Raw genomic sequence first — 14178 nt, forward strand, 5'->3', positions numbered from 1 at the left:
GCAAAGTCTTTCCTAATGTTGTCCCTCTGGACAGTAGCCCACATCATAAAACCAGCACACATAATTAACGAGCTTGGCACCAATGACTGAGTGAAGGCTGAATTACCCTTCTCCCCATGAGAAAGTGGCTCCTGCAGGTCAGGGTTGAGGTCACTGGCAGGGCAGTGGAGGAAGTAAGAATGACTATTGCGTGCCTACAATCTGGCTAGTTGCCAAGTGAGTTGGTAGCCCAAAAGCAACCCCACTATTCGTTTAGTACAGCGTAGGCATATTTTCTTTCGTCTGCTCCTTGCTTCGTATCGACCTGTTTGGCAAAATGTTTACAGGTCTGCACCGCAGACAGTGGTTGTTATTGTACTTGCTTTGGAGTCCAATTGCTGGAAAATGTGTCACGATGGCGAAGATGTCTCATGTGGGTATTTTAGTAACGGCATGAGAAGGTCATTGTAATCAGATTCAATAGCACGGCCCTCTCTCGTACCACCGCTGTAACATTACAGAATAGCTCATTTTTCTTCCTCCTGCCCTATATTTTAATGTTAAAGGTGGAATAGCATGCTCTTGTCAAGGGAGGGGCTATTGGAATTAAGTGCTTTATTTTATTTTACTTTATTCACATGTTTCCATTTTCAACGTCTCTCAGACTACCCTCTTGACAAATTTAAATCTGCTGACAGTTTCGAAATTAAAAAAAAAACCACCCTAATCTTCGGTTTCTAAATTTTCAGTTTCTCTGTACACTGTATTTTTCTGAAGAGACAATGCAATTGTAGGTACTGAGTTAACAAAGAATGAACGATTTAGGGCTCCTTTAAGGAAGCCACGCTAGCGGTTTAATGCGCGTAATAGTGCACGCTAATTTGCCGGCCGCGCTAGCTGCTACTGCCTCCTCGTGAGCAGGCGGTAGTTTTTCGGCTAGCGCGCTAAAAAGGTGAATGCGATAAAGCCGCTAATGTGGCTTCGTAAAAGGAGCCCTTAGAGTCAGAAGCCTACACTAATGCAGGTTTCATTTAATTCATTTTATGAAGCAAGGTTCTTTCTTTCTTTTTTTTTCCTTTTCCTTTTCTTTTTGTTCTTATCACACTGCTTCAGATTAAAAAAAGAACACACCTAAATAGTACATTCTGAGCTAGTTTAGCCAGTCCTCACTGTGTTGGCTGTTTCAGTCTATGGCTGCTTTATGTATTTATTCATTCGATCATATCTTATGACCTATTTAGAAGTTCTTTTATTGGCTATTGTTAGGAAAAGTTGACAGCATCTTATTTGAATGCCTCTGGGAGCACTGAAAAAACAAAACATGCCACCACAACTATTTTGTAATGAATTTTGTTTAAAATTTGTACTTGATGTGTAAAGCAATATCTACTAAATGATCTATAGAATGAATGAAGAGGGTCTTAAAAACATAGTCAATGTCCGCATAGAATAGATGTGCACTTTCCAATACACCTACTGTATATGTGTTTTTAGAAATCCGTACTAATTTTAACAGTAATTGATAAAATAGTGAGAGAATCTTGTGAAAATGCAACAAGTTATACATCCAAAATAATTTCATTAGTAGGATCACTAAAGGGGATCTGTGTCATAGCCAGATAAAAGTATTCCACGATTGAATTACAATATTTAAACCCAAGCAGATTATGTAGTCCTGCATATACCTTGCAGCCCTATTTAAGGCCCACTTTTATCAAGCCATGTTATGGGTTAAAAAAACCCAACAAAAAACACCATCACTGCAGTAAAAGCTCCGATGCTCATAGGAATTCTATGAGTAATGGAGCTTTTACCACAATGGTCAGCAATAAAAAAACCCTAATGTGGCTTGATAAAAGAGGGCCTAAATACTTAGTAGTTGCAGTAGTACTTTGGTGGTAGCAACTACTATACCTTGAAGGGAGCTCTGCTATTAAGAATATGCAATATGAGGGGCCACTGAAAAGTTCTCAACCCAACCAACAGCTGGGGCAATCTCCATCGAGGGCTGTACACTTAGGGCTCCTTTTACTAAGGTGTGCTAGTGTTTATAGCATATGTAGCAGATTAGCGCGCGCTAACCCTGCGCTACGTGGCTAGAACTAACGCCAGCTCAAAGCTGGCATTAGCGTCTAGCATGCGGGGCATTGTAGTGTGTGCTATTCCATGCGTTAAAGCCCTAGCGCAGCTTAGTAAAAGGAGCCCTTAGTCCAATGATTTTCTGGTTGTGTTCCTTTGAACAACTTTATGTCCTTTTACGTCCTTGGCAAGAAAAGCCTCCAAAATAAACATAGTACTCCAAATGTGTTCTCACCAGCAACTTCTACAGGGGCATTGTCAGGCAGTGGCATACCTAGTATATGTGACACCTCCCCTCATCTATATGAAAAATATGATTTTTAGTAACAAGCCACATATCGCACAACAAGAGTGTAAAAGGCAGCATCTTAAACACTGCAGTGAGCACTAGAACACCAACACATACATTGTAAAACTAAACAAGCCAGATCCCGCACAGTCAATGCCAACTGAAAACTATGTCCTTTTCATACACACAGAACAGAGATACATCCTCGCCTAATATGGAATAATCACAAATTAAAAATAGAAATATGTAGACAAAAGTTAAACTGAACTGCCAAGAAACCAGACTCTGCATACAATGCAACACTACAAAAACAGTGACACATGTCCCCTAATACTGTGCAAAATATAAAGACAGTAGATGTATATTTGAAAAAACTGATACATAACAATCACCACTTTACAAATTAACAAATAAAAATAAAACAAATAAGAAAATACCATTTTATTGGACTAATCCATTTTCCAATTAGCTTTCAGAGGCCAAATCTTTCTTCAGAACAGTGCGGTATTCTATTGTTATGGTATCCTGTCCTGATCTGAGGAAAGGGGTTTAGTCCAAAAAAATTGCCTTATTTCCATTTCCTATTTATAAACTTTTATCAATACAGTTACAATACTACTTGATTCTAAGTAAAGCAACCAAAAAATCTTTCTACCTTTTGTCATTTCTTCTTTAATCATCTTCTCTTTGCTCTCTTCTTTCTGTATAGCGTTTGTCCTCTCTCCCTTCCATGCAATATCTGCCCTCTCTTTGCTCCTTCCACCCAGCTTCTGCCGTCTCTCTCTACCCCTTCCATCTACTGCTCACACTCTCTCTGCCCCTTCCATCTGCTGTCCACCCTCTCTCTCTTCCATATGGCATCTTCCCACTTTCTAAGTCCCTTCAATAAACTGTATATCCTGTGTCCCTTCTCTCCTTTGCACATGATTCATTTCAGCTTCACCCTCTCTCCATTTTTTTTGTCTCAACCCCCTCCCCTATGCTTTGGCATCTCTTTCTTTCTCTTCTCCTTTCCTTCCTTCCTTCCCACTCAATACCATGGTCCGGTATCTCTATCTCCTTCCCTTTTCTCCCCCCATGCCCTGGCATCTCTTCTTCTCCCTCCATGGTCTGGTATCTCCTTTCCTTTTTTCCTTTCCCTCCCTCCCATGGACTTGGCATCTCTTGTTTCTCTCCCTTGTCTTCCTTCTCCCTCCTTCCCTCTCTCTCCCCAATTGGGTGCTGCAACAGCATTTCTTTCCACCCCCTTGCCTGTGCAGCATTTCTTCCCCCTTGCCTACCCCTTCCCTGTGCAGCAGCAACATTTCTCTACTCCCTTCCCTGGGCAGCAGCAACATTTCTACCCCCTTCCATGGGCAGCAGCAACATTTCTACCCCCCTTCTCTGTGCACCAGCAACATTTCTATCCCCTTCCTTGTGCGGCAGCAACATTTCTACTCCCTTCCTTGTGCAGCAGCAACATTTCTACTCCCTCCTTCCCTGTGCAGCAGCAGCAACATTTCTACCCCCTCCCCTTCCCTGTGCAGCAGGAACATTTCTCTTCCCTGTCCAGCATTTCTGGCCAGTTCCTTGTTGCAGCCGGTTTTCTATTCAAAGCCGCGGGCATTGACACCTCGTGCAATCTGCGGCTGCGCCGGAAGCCTTCTCTCTGACATCACGATGTCAGAGGGAATGCTTCTGACGCAGCCGCGGATCACGCGAGGAGCTGACGCCTGCGGCTTTGAGCAGGGGAGCCAGCCAGAAGCGAAACCATCACCGGAGGGAGCACAAGCTGGGTCGCGGACACCCCTGTTTACAGTTTACTGCCACCGCTGCTGGTTAAGGAAAGCAGCAGTGACAGAATAGGGAGGGTGGCTGGCTGTGCACCCCCTTCAGGCGTGCACCCGGGGCGGACCTCCCCCCTCCCACGCCCCCCTTGGTACGCCACTGTTGTCAGGTTCTTTTTTCTGCTGGTTATGTTCCTCTCAATGTAGCCAAGCATTTCTCTGACCTTGGCCATGGCTTTGGTGACCAGGTTACCCATTCCAGAAGGGAGACTTTTTGGACAGTCTTGGTTTTAAAATTACAACCCAAAGCAGTGTAGTATTTGTAGTCCATGTTTCTACCCATTGAAATCAGTGCTACAGGATGAGATTGGCAGATAACCAGGACTGATCAAAGTATCTCCCTTCTGGAATGGGTAACTTGGTCACCCTAGCCATGACATTATCACATTGTTTCATCACCATGAGAACTCTTTCCTGGTCCATGCATGCAGCTCCTTTGAATTTCTGCACCCCAAATGCATCATCCTACTTTTCTTCACATTAAAGCTTAACTGCCCAGAATTAACCCAAGTTTCTAATTTTTGTAGGTCAAGTGTATGCATTCCACGTCCTCCAGGGATGACCTTCAATTTTTTTGGCATACTTTTCATTCTAATCCTTTGGAAAATTTGCTTACAAATATATTGAAAAAAAAGTCCCCAGGACAGATCTGAAACACTCTACCACTTACCTACCAAGTTTCCAAGTTTATTTCAGTCTTGATATCCTACCTATAAAATGTCTAAGTGGCATACAATAAAAAGAAAATTAAGGGGTCCTTTTACTTAGGTGCACTAGCCGTTTTAGCATGCACTAAATATTAGCACACGCTAAAACGGCTAGTGCACCTTAGTAAAAGGACCCCTAAGTGCGAATGGATGCAAAAGATTAAGAATGGAAGATATAAGTTGAAGTTTAAAAAATAAACTTTATATCACAGTAAAAATGTGGATTGTGAATGCAAGACTAAAACTTTTGTAGAAGTAAATTGTGGGAAGGGTATACCTTCAAGTGGAATTGGTGTTGATAATACTACATTTTTAGTCTTACTAAACAAAACCAGGATATTTAGGATCTGCCAAAACTAAATCTGTGAGAGAAACTGACCCTTGGTTTTAGCAGAAACTGAAGCTAAAATCAAAACTGATCCCACCCTCTGAACTAACAAAAAAGAGCCCCTTTCCTGGACCCACAAGCTGGTGGCAGCCTCCTCCCAAATCCATCCATGGCGACAGCCTGCCTCCCAAACCTACCCCTCAGTGGCAACTTCCTCTTGGGCTTATTGTGTCATTGATTGTTAGTGGGAGCTGGAGCAGACCTCACTTACTCCTGCTGATGCCTTCTCCTGCCTCAAAATAGATTCTGGGACTTTCATTGGCAGTCTTGTGAGACTGCTGGAAGACATAAAGCCATTTTGAGACTGGATCCAGCACAGGCAAGAGTGATTGAGTATCGCTTCTACCCATGCCAGTTCCAATTTCAGTATGACTGCCATAACCTCCAGGGGCAATCTTATGAGACTAGAGATGCTAGAAGTTCTGGAATCCATTTGGAGGCAGGAGCAGGTGTGGGCAGAGTGAATGAGGATTGCTCTGCTCCCCACTAGCCACTAATGATTCTCACACAGTAGGCTCAGGAGGGGGCTGCCATGGGGGATGGGTTCTGGAGGGGAACTTCTGCTTGTGGGAGAGTTCATATGGGGGTATCTTTATGGTCACAGAGGAGGAGGGAAGGAATAGGGGCAACGCAGCATAGTTTCAATTCCAGGTAAAAATGCACAGCCAAATCAAATCAAGGCTAAACACAGATTTGGGCTAGTTTTGGCACCAAAGCTGAAACCAAAATTCAGCCAGCCTCTAACCACCACCCTCTGTTGCCTACCAATCAACCAATTTCTGATCCAGTTTACCACTGTAGATCCCATCCTCAAGCTGCTTGATTTATTCATGAGCCTCCTATGAGGAACAATATCAAAGGCTTTGCTGTAATCTAGGTAAACTACATCCAGCACAGACCATCAATTCAGATCTGTTTGACACAATTTGTCTTTGGTAATACCACATGGCTTTGGATCTTATATCTCATTGGACTGTAGAAAGTTGCCTATTCTTTTCTTCAGCAGCATCTCCATTACCTTTTCAACCACCAAGATATACAGTAGATCACCAGTCTGTAGATTTCCACCTGTTCTCTGCTTCTGCCTCTGTGAAGTGGGGCCACATTAGCCTTTCTCCATCTTATTGTCCTTCTCTGGACTTGAAAGATCATAAAAACATAAGAATAGTCATACTGGTTCAGATTGACGGTCCATCTAGCCCACTATCCTGTTTCCAGCAGTGGCCAATCCAGGTCAAGTGTACCTGACAGAATCACAAGGAATAGTCGAACTTCAGAACAATTGCACATGCGGTCCTTCTCCCCTGCCTAGATTGCTGCAACTCCTTATACTGTGGTATTACTGATAAGGATTGCAAAAGACTACAAATACTTCAAAACACAACTGCCAGTCTACCATATATACTCTAATATAAATTGAGAGTTTTGGGCCAAAAAATTGGCCCAAAAATGAGGGTCTTGGTTTATATTCGAACCTCCTTCTGATGATGGTGCTTTTTTCCTCTCTTCCCCACCCGATGACCAGTGCTGTTATCTTCCACCCCTTCGATGTCCAGCACTGTTCTCCTCCACCCAATGACCGGTACTCCTATCCTTCACTACCTACAATCCTCTGCCCAAGACCAACATAGCACTTACAGTTCTAGTGCTCAGAAAGCCGATGCTACTGCTATCTTCCTCCTTCCCCCCGATGACCAGCACTTGTATTCTCAGGAAGCCAATGACCCCCTAATGACTGGAACTCCTATCCTCCATAAGAATTGCCGCTGCTGGGTCAGACCAGTGGTCCATCGTGCCCAGCAGTCTGCTCATGCGGTGGCCCTTGGGTCAAAGACCAGTGCCCTAACTGAGACTAGCCTTACCTGCGTACGTTCTGGATCAGCATGAACTTATCTAACTTTGTCTTGAATCCATGGAGGGTGTTTTCCCCTATAACAGCCTTTTGAAGAGCGCTCCAGTTTTCTACCACTCTGTGGGTGAAGAAGAGCTTCCTTACGTTTGTATGGAATCTATCCTCTTTTAACTTTAGAGAGCGCCCTCTCGTTCTCTCTACTTTGGAGAGTGTAAACAACCTGTCTTTATCTACTAAGTCTATTCCCTTCATTATCTTGAATGTTTCAATCATGTCCCCTCTCAGTCTCCTCTTTTCAAGGGAGAAGAGGCCCAGTTTCTCTAATCTCTCACTATACGGCAACTCCTCCAGCCCCTTAACTATTTTAGCCGCTCTTCTCTGGACCCTTTCGAGTAGTATCGTGTCCTTCTTCATGTACAGTGACCAATGCTGGACGCAGTATTCCAAGTGAAGGCGTACCGTGGCCCAATACAGCAGCATGATAACCTTCTCTGATCTGTTTGTGATCCCCTTAATCATTGCTAGCATTCTGTTCACCCTTTTCACTGCCACCGCACATTGCGCAGATGGCTTCATTTACTTGTCGACCAGTACTCCCAAGTCTCTTTCCTGGGGGTCTTTCCAAGTACTGCACCATACATCCTGTATTTGTGCTTATGATGTTTGTTATCGACATGCATCACCTTACACTTATCCATGTTAAATCTCATTTGCCATGTCGCGGCCCATTTCTCAAGAGTGTGTATGTCACGTTGCAGATCTTTGCAATCCTCCTGCGTCTTCACTACTCTGAATAACTTCATATCGTCTACAAATTTAATCACCTCACTTGTTTTACCAATTTCCAGGTCATTTATAAATATGTTTAAGAGCATGGGTCCAAGCACCGAACCCTGCGGCACTGCACTCACTGTTTTTCCAGTCCGAGTATTGTCCATTTACCCCCACTCTCTGTTTCCTATCCGTCAGCCAGTTTTTAATCCACGTGAGTATTTCACCCTTGATTCCATGGCTCACAATTTTTTGAAGTAGTCGTTCATGTGGAACCTTGTCGAATGCCTTCTGAAAATTCAGATATACAATGTTGACTGGGTCACCCTTGTCTCTCTGCCTGTTTACTCCCTTGAAGAAGTGCAGCAAGTTCATCAAACAAGATCTTCCTTTGCTGAAGCTGTGCTGGCTGGTCCTCATCAGATTGTGTCTGTCAAGGTGATCGATGATGTAATATTTTATCAGCCCCTCTACCATCTTTCCCAGTACCGAGGTCAGACTCACCAGTCTGTAGTTTCCTGGATCTCCCCTCAAACCTTTCTTGAAGATCGGCGTAATGTTTGCCACTTTCCAGTCTTCTGGAATCCTTCCTGATTTGATCAACAGATTGGCTATTAGTTGAAGTAGTTCAGCTATAGCCCCTTTCAGTTCCTTGATTACCCTCGGATGGATGCCATCCGGTCCCATGGATTTATCGTTTTCAAGCCTATCAATCTGCCTGCATATCTCTTCTATACTGACCATTAACCATGTCAGTTTCCTGTCTTTGTTTCCTGCATATAGCCTGTCGGCTTCCGGTATGTTGTGTATATCCTCTAGTACAGTGTTTTTCAACCGCTGTTCCGCGGCACACTAGTGTGCCGCGAGATGTTGCCTGGTGTGCCGTACGGTCAGGGCCGCCATCAGGGCAGTACCACCAGTCTAGGGAGAGGGGCGGTCCGCCCCACGTGGACAGGAAAGAGCTGGACGGGGGACCCGCGGAGTTCAATACATCTCGAGCCGCGAGGCTCGTCTTCTGTTCCTGCCTGCCCTGCAGCTAACATATAGCCGATCGCAAGCGTTCCCCGATGTCAGCGCTGACGTCGGAGAATACTTCCGTTCGGCTATTTGTGCGCGGCAGGGCAGGCAGGAAGCAGAAGACAAGCCTTGCGGCTTGAGCTTCGTTTTGCTGAGAAAGTTGCAAAGATGGGCTGGGAGGCAAACACGGAACACAAAAGGGGGGAGGGAGTGCGTTTTGGACACAAGGCATGAACTTGGGAGAGAGGAAGAGAGGGAAAGAGATGCTGAGGTGGGGGAGGGAATGCGTTTTTGGACACAGAAGAAATGGACTTGGGAGAGAGGAAGGGAGGGAAAGAGATGCTGAGGTGGGGGAGGGAATGCGTTTTTGGACACAGAAGAAATGGACTTGGGAGAGAGGAAGGGAGGGAAAGAGATGCTGAGGTGGGGGAGGGAATGCGTTTTTGGACACAGAAGAAATGGACTTGGGAGAGAGGAAGGGAGGGAATGAGTGTTTGGACACAGAAGGCATGGACTTTGGAGAGAGAAAGGGAGGGAAAGAGATGGTTGTGTACACGGGGAATAGAAGAAAGGAGAATTTTTGGTCATAGGGAGGGAGTGAGGTACAGATAGTGGCATACCAGGGTGGGGGTGGGGGCGGTCTGCCCCACCCCGGGTTTACGTCCCAAGGGGGTGCACAGCTGGCCACCCTCCAGTGTTGTCCCTAGGCCGGCAAACTGCGGCTCTTTAGCCACTTGAGTGCCACCGCCGCCAACGGTGTTGTTGGCGGTGGCAGCATTATAAAATACTTTCTTTGTGTTTATTTGATTCCTATTCAAGAGAATTACTTTATATATAGTCAATATAGGCACAGAGTTAAATTTTTTAACATTTTCTAATGGTGGTGTGCCTCGTGATTTTTTTCATGAAACAAGTGTGCCTTTGCCCAAAAAAGGTTGAAAAACACTGCTGTATACTAAAAGGCAGCAGTGGAGGAGGAAAGTCTAACCCAGATGTTTAATGGAGATTCTCAGGAGTGCAAGTGCCCAGAGAACCAGCTACACATATCTTTCACATCAACTTTTTTTCAGCCTACAGCCTCCAAACAGATAAATGACCTTTAGTGAATTTTAGCAAAGCACTTATTTTCATTTACTCAAATTTATTTGGTAGGTATCGTCCAAATTTATTTTGTCTTTGATATACCACATTAGGTAAGTAACATCTATGCAGTTTACAATTGTGTTATTATAGTGTAATAGTATCAGAAGAAAGTAACTAATCATTGGAGAAAAAAAAAAGAATAGAAGTGGGAACTACGGGGCTCATAATCGAAACAGAAATACGTCTAAACTCGGCACTTGGATGATCAAAAAGACAGGTCGTCCATGTGCAGATAATCGAAACGGGTTTTAGACGTATCTAAAAACAGCTTAGGCCTTTACAGTGCTGCTGTACACCCAGAGCTGAAAGGGGTGTCTTAGGAGGAGTGGTGAGGGCAGAATTTGGGCGGGACGTGGGCTGACCTAGACTTAATCGTACTGCAAGATAACCGAAAGTTTAACAAAACTGCTTAGACGGAACTTGTATGTAGTGACTTAGGCGATGTAAAAACAGGTCTAAGTGCCCAGAAGGTATCCAAAGTGACCAGATAACCACTGCAGACACAAAGTACAGACCCACACACACTGCCCCAGTGATCACTGACAACCCCCCCCACACACACACACACACAATACAATAAAAATTGGAATAAAAATGTACATACCTGACTGCAGAACATCAGCACGTGGCATAGGAAAGCCTAGTAGAGCTGCACAGAGGTGTCTTAAGTAGTCTGGGGATTGGGCTAGTGAACCATAGAGAGAAGACCCAGGCCCATAAGCCATTCTAACCACTGAATTCATAGTGAAACATGCGCACCCCCAAAACCTCCCAAACCCTATTGTACTGCCATAGAGATCACACCTGCAGCCATAAAGACTATTGGGGTGGTAGACAAGTGGGTCTAGTAGGTTTTGGGGTGTTTTAGAGGGCTCACTATGACCTATAAGGGAGTTGTAGTGAGATGTTTATGCGGCACCTTTTTTGTGAAGTTCACAGCAGTGCACTGTAAGATGCCCCACTACTCTGTTGCCATATCTGTGTGTCCAGTCCATTACTTTGCTGACCCTGCTCACGTCCAAAAGGTCTGGTTCTAGGCGTTTTTGACTTGGATGAATTTTTAGATTACAATGGGGCATAAAGATAGATGATTTAGTGGTCTGGACGATCAAACGCCTGGATGTAGAAGTAGACAATTCTCAAAAAAAATAAATATTTTTGACATATTTTTCAAGAATGGACTTTTTGCATGTCCAACTTTGGGCGACTAGCGACTTAGGTCCAAAATGGACTTTGACATATTTTTTTATTATACTCCTCCACATGTTTTAATATTAGGGAAAGTAGGAATGAGTAGGAAAAGTAGGAGAAACATATCATCTTGTGATTGCGTACACTGTTGTGCAAGCATAAATAGCACTGTAATATATACACATTATTGGAAGTGAGAAAATACAGAGATAACTTAGTATTGTGTCCTCCATTTTTTTATCAAGAGAGTGATAAAGTTAATAACCAGTCAAATTGTTTAAATAACTCATCAGACCAATTATTTTGCAATGTATGAAATAGGGAAAGGCATTTTATAACAAGATACAGCAGCAAGAGCTTTGTGCTGATATTGACTCACAGAATGAAATTCTCTAATGTTTTGATAGTTCCTTAGGGGCTGTGTCTAGAGACAGTAGCCACTTCCATTAACTTGAAAATGATAATGTAATACAGGAAAAAATCCATTACATAAGCATTAAAGCTATAGTCAAACAATAAAATATTTCAGTCAAAATATATTTTGCTACATTCACATTACTGTTATTACTGTATAAACATATTTAATTTATGAGATAAAGTATGTTTTTAAAAAGAAATTATTGAAGTAACTGTTCTAAACACCACAAAAAAAAAGGGAAGCTCTCTGTCTTAAGAGTTCTCAAACTTTCTCAGTTCACAGTGCCATTACATATCCTTTTACGAAGGTGCACTAATGGATTTAGCACACCCTAATGATTAGCACAGGCTAAATGCTAAGAAGCCCATTTTATACCTATGGACTTCTTAGATACATAGAAACATGGTGGCAGATAAAGGCCAAATAGCCCATCCAGTCTGTCCCTACGCATCATCCACTATTTCCTCCTCTCCCTAAGAGATCCCACATGCCTGTCCCATGCTTTCTTAAATTCAGACACAGTCTGTCTCCACTACCTCTACCAGGAGACTATTCCGCGAGGAACTGGAGGGCCTGAAGAAGCAAGTCAGACTTCTGGAGGGCAAAATACTAGAACTAGAAGCACTTTGAGCAGTGGAAGAGGGGGAAAGAGAGGCAGAAAACTTCATGACAGAGGAAACTATTGAGGAAGAAGTCAGGGAGTTAGAGAAGTTCACCAACAGTGGAGCTGCCAAGATACACCTACAGTGAGTGAGGGCCAAGATACACCTACAGTGAGTAAGGACCACCTGGAGGACAACCACAAGGAAGATGAGTCCGGTGCAAGCCAACGCCAGGATGAGGGAAGATGGAAGTGCACAGAGAACACAGACCTATGGCTGGAGAGATGGTCATACACCAGGGAGACGGACCTGCGACTAGAGAGGCAAGAAAAGATAGAGAGGACAGCATTCATTGTGGGGGACTCCATCATCAACAAGTCGACAGCCACAAAGCGGGAGGAAGACAGGATCGGCTGGTGACCTGCCTACCGGTTGCCAAGGTAGAAGATATAGTGATCCACATCAACAGGATCATCAACAGCATGGAAGAGGAAGATATGGTGGTGGTGATCCACGTGGGGACAAACAATGTGAGCAACAGGAACTACAGCTGGGAAGGACTGAAGGACCAGTTCTGGATGCTAGAAGGGAAGCTGAAGACCAGAACACAGAGGGTAGTCTTCTCGGAGATCCTGCCGGTACCCAGGGCCGACAAGAAGAGGCAGACGGAGCTGCAAGCAGTCAACACATGGATGAGGTGCTGGTGTGAGGAAGAAGAATTCCACTTCTTGCGCAACTGGACGACGTTCTGAGAGAAAAGCAAACTATTCAGCAAGGATGGACTCCACCTCAGTGGAGACGGAACGAGGCTACATGCAAGCAACATCAAGAGAGAAATTGAGAAGTTTTTAAACTAGGAAGAAGGGAAAAGCCAACAGTCAACCAAGAGTCGATGGTTCGGGAACCGGTATACCCAGAGCATACCGTGCAGGAAGATAGCGGGGAACACTCACCGGATCATAGAGAAGACAGAAATCCTGAAGGATCGAAAGGGACACAAGAGGGAAGGAAATGTAAGAAAGTAAAAGGCCACAAACTCAAGTGTATGTACATGAACACAAGGAGCCTAAGGAATAAGATGGGGGAATTGAAAGCTATGGTACAAAAAGATAACCTTGACATCATTGGCATCAAAGAAACATGGTGGAACGAGGAAAATGTCTAGGGCACTGTGCTACCGGGATACAAGCTATACCGCAAAGACAGAGTAGGTCAAAAAGGTGGGGGTATTGCCCTATACGTCAAAGAGGGAATTCAGTCTACCGGAGGGAACACGCCGGAAACGAAAAATAAGGTAGAGTCTATATGGGTCAAAATTCCAGGAACAAATGGAACAGAATCGAAGATCGGCATCTACTACCGACCCCCAGGGCAGTCTGAAGAAATTGATGGAGAAATGACGGATGAGATTAAATGCAACTGCAAGGGAGGCAACACAGTTAGCTTGGGTGACTTCAATTATCCAGGAATAGACTGGAACCTAGGCACCTCCGGCTGCAGTAGGGAGACCAAGTTCCTGGATGCTGTAGGCAATTGCTTCCTGGATCAACTTGTCAAGGAAAATACGAGAGGAAATGCAATTCTGGACTTAATTCTAAATGGACTAACAGGACCGGCGTAGAAGTAGAAGGGACACTGGGAAGCAGTGATCACAATATGATCTGCTTCAACCTGGACACAGGGGCAAAACATTGATCCAGAACGACGGCCAGGGCACTGAACTTCCCATAAAGGAATTACGAAGGGATGAGACTCATGGTGGGGAAGAAGATTAAGAAGAGGATATGTACTGTAAAAGAATAGTCCCATTTTAAGGACATGGTCACTGAGGCACAAAATCTATATATACCGTGTATCAACAAGGGATCCAAGAGGAAAAAGAACAAGGAACCAGCGTGGCTCACTGTAGCAGTGAA

Source organism: Geotrypetes seraphini, chromosome 1, assembly GCF_902459505.1.
Source record: "Geotrypetes seraphini chromosome 1, aGeoSer1.1, whole genome shotgun sequence".
Classification (NCBI taxonomy): domain Eukaryota; kingdom Metazoa; phylum Chordata; class Amphibia; order Gymnophiona; family Dermophiidae; genus Geotrypetes; species Geotrypetes seraphini.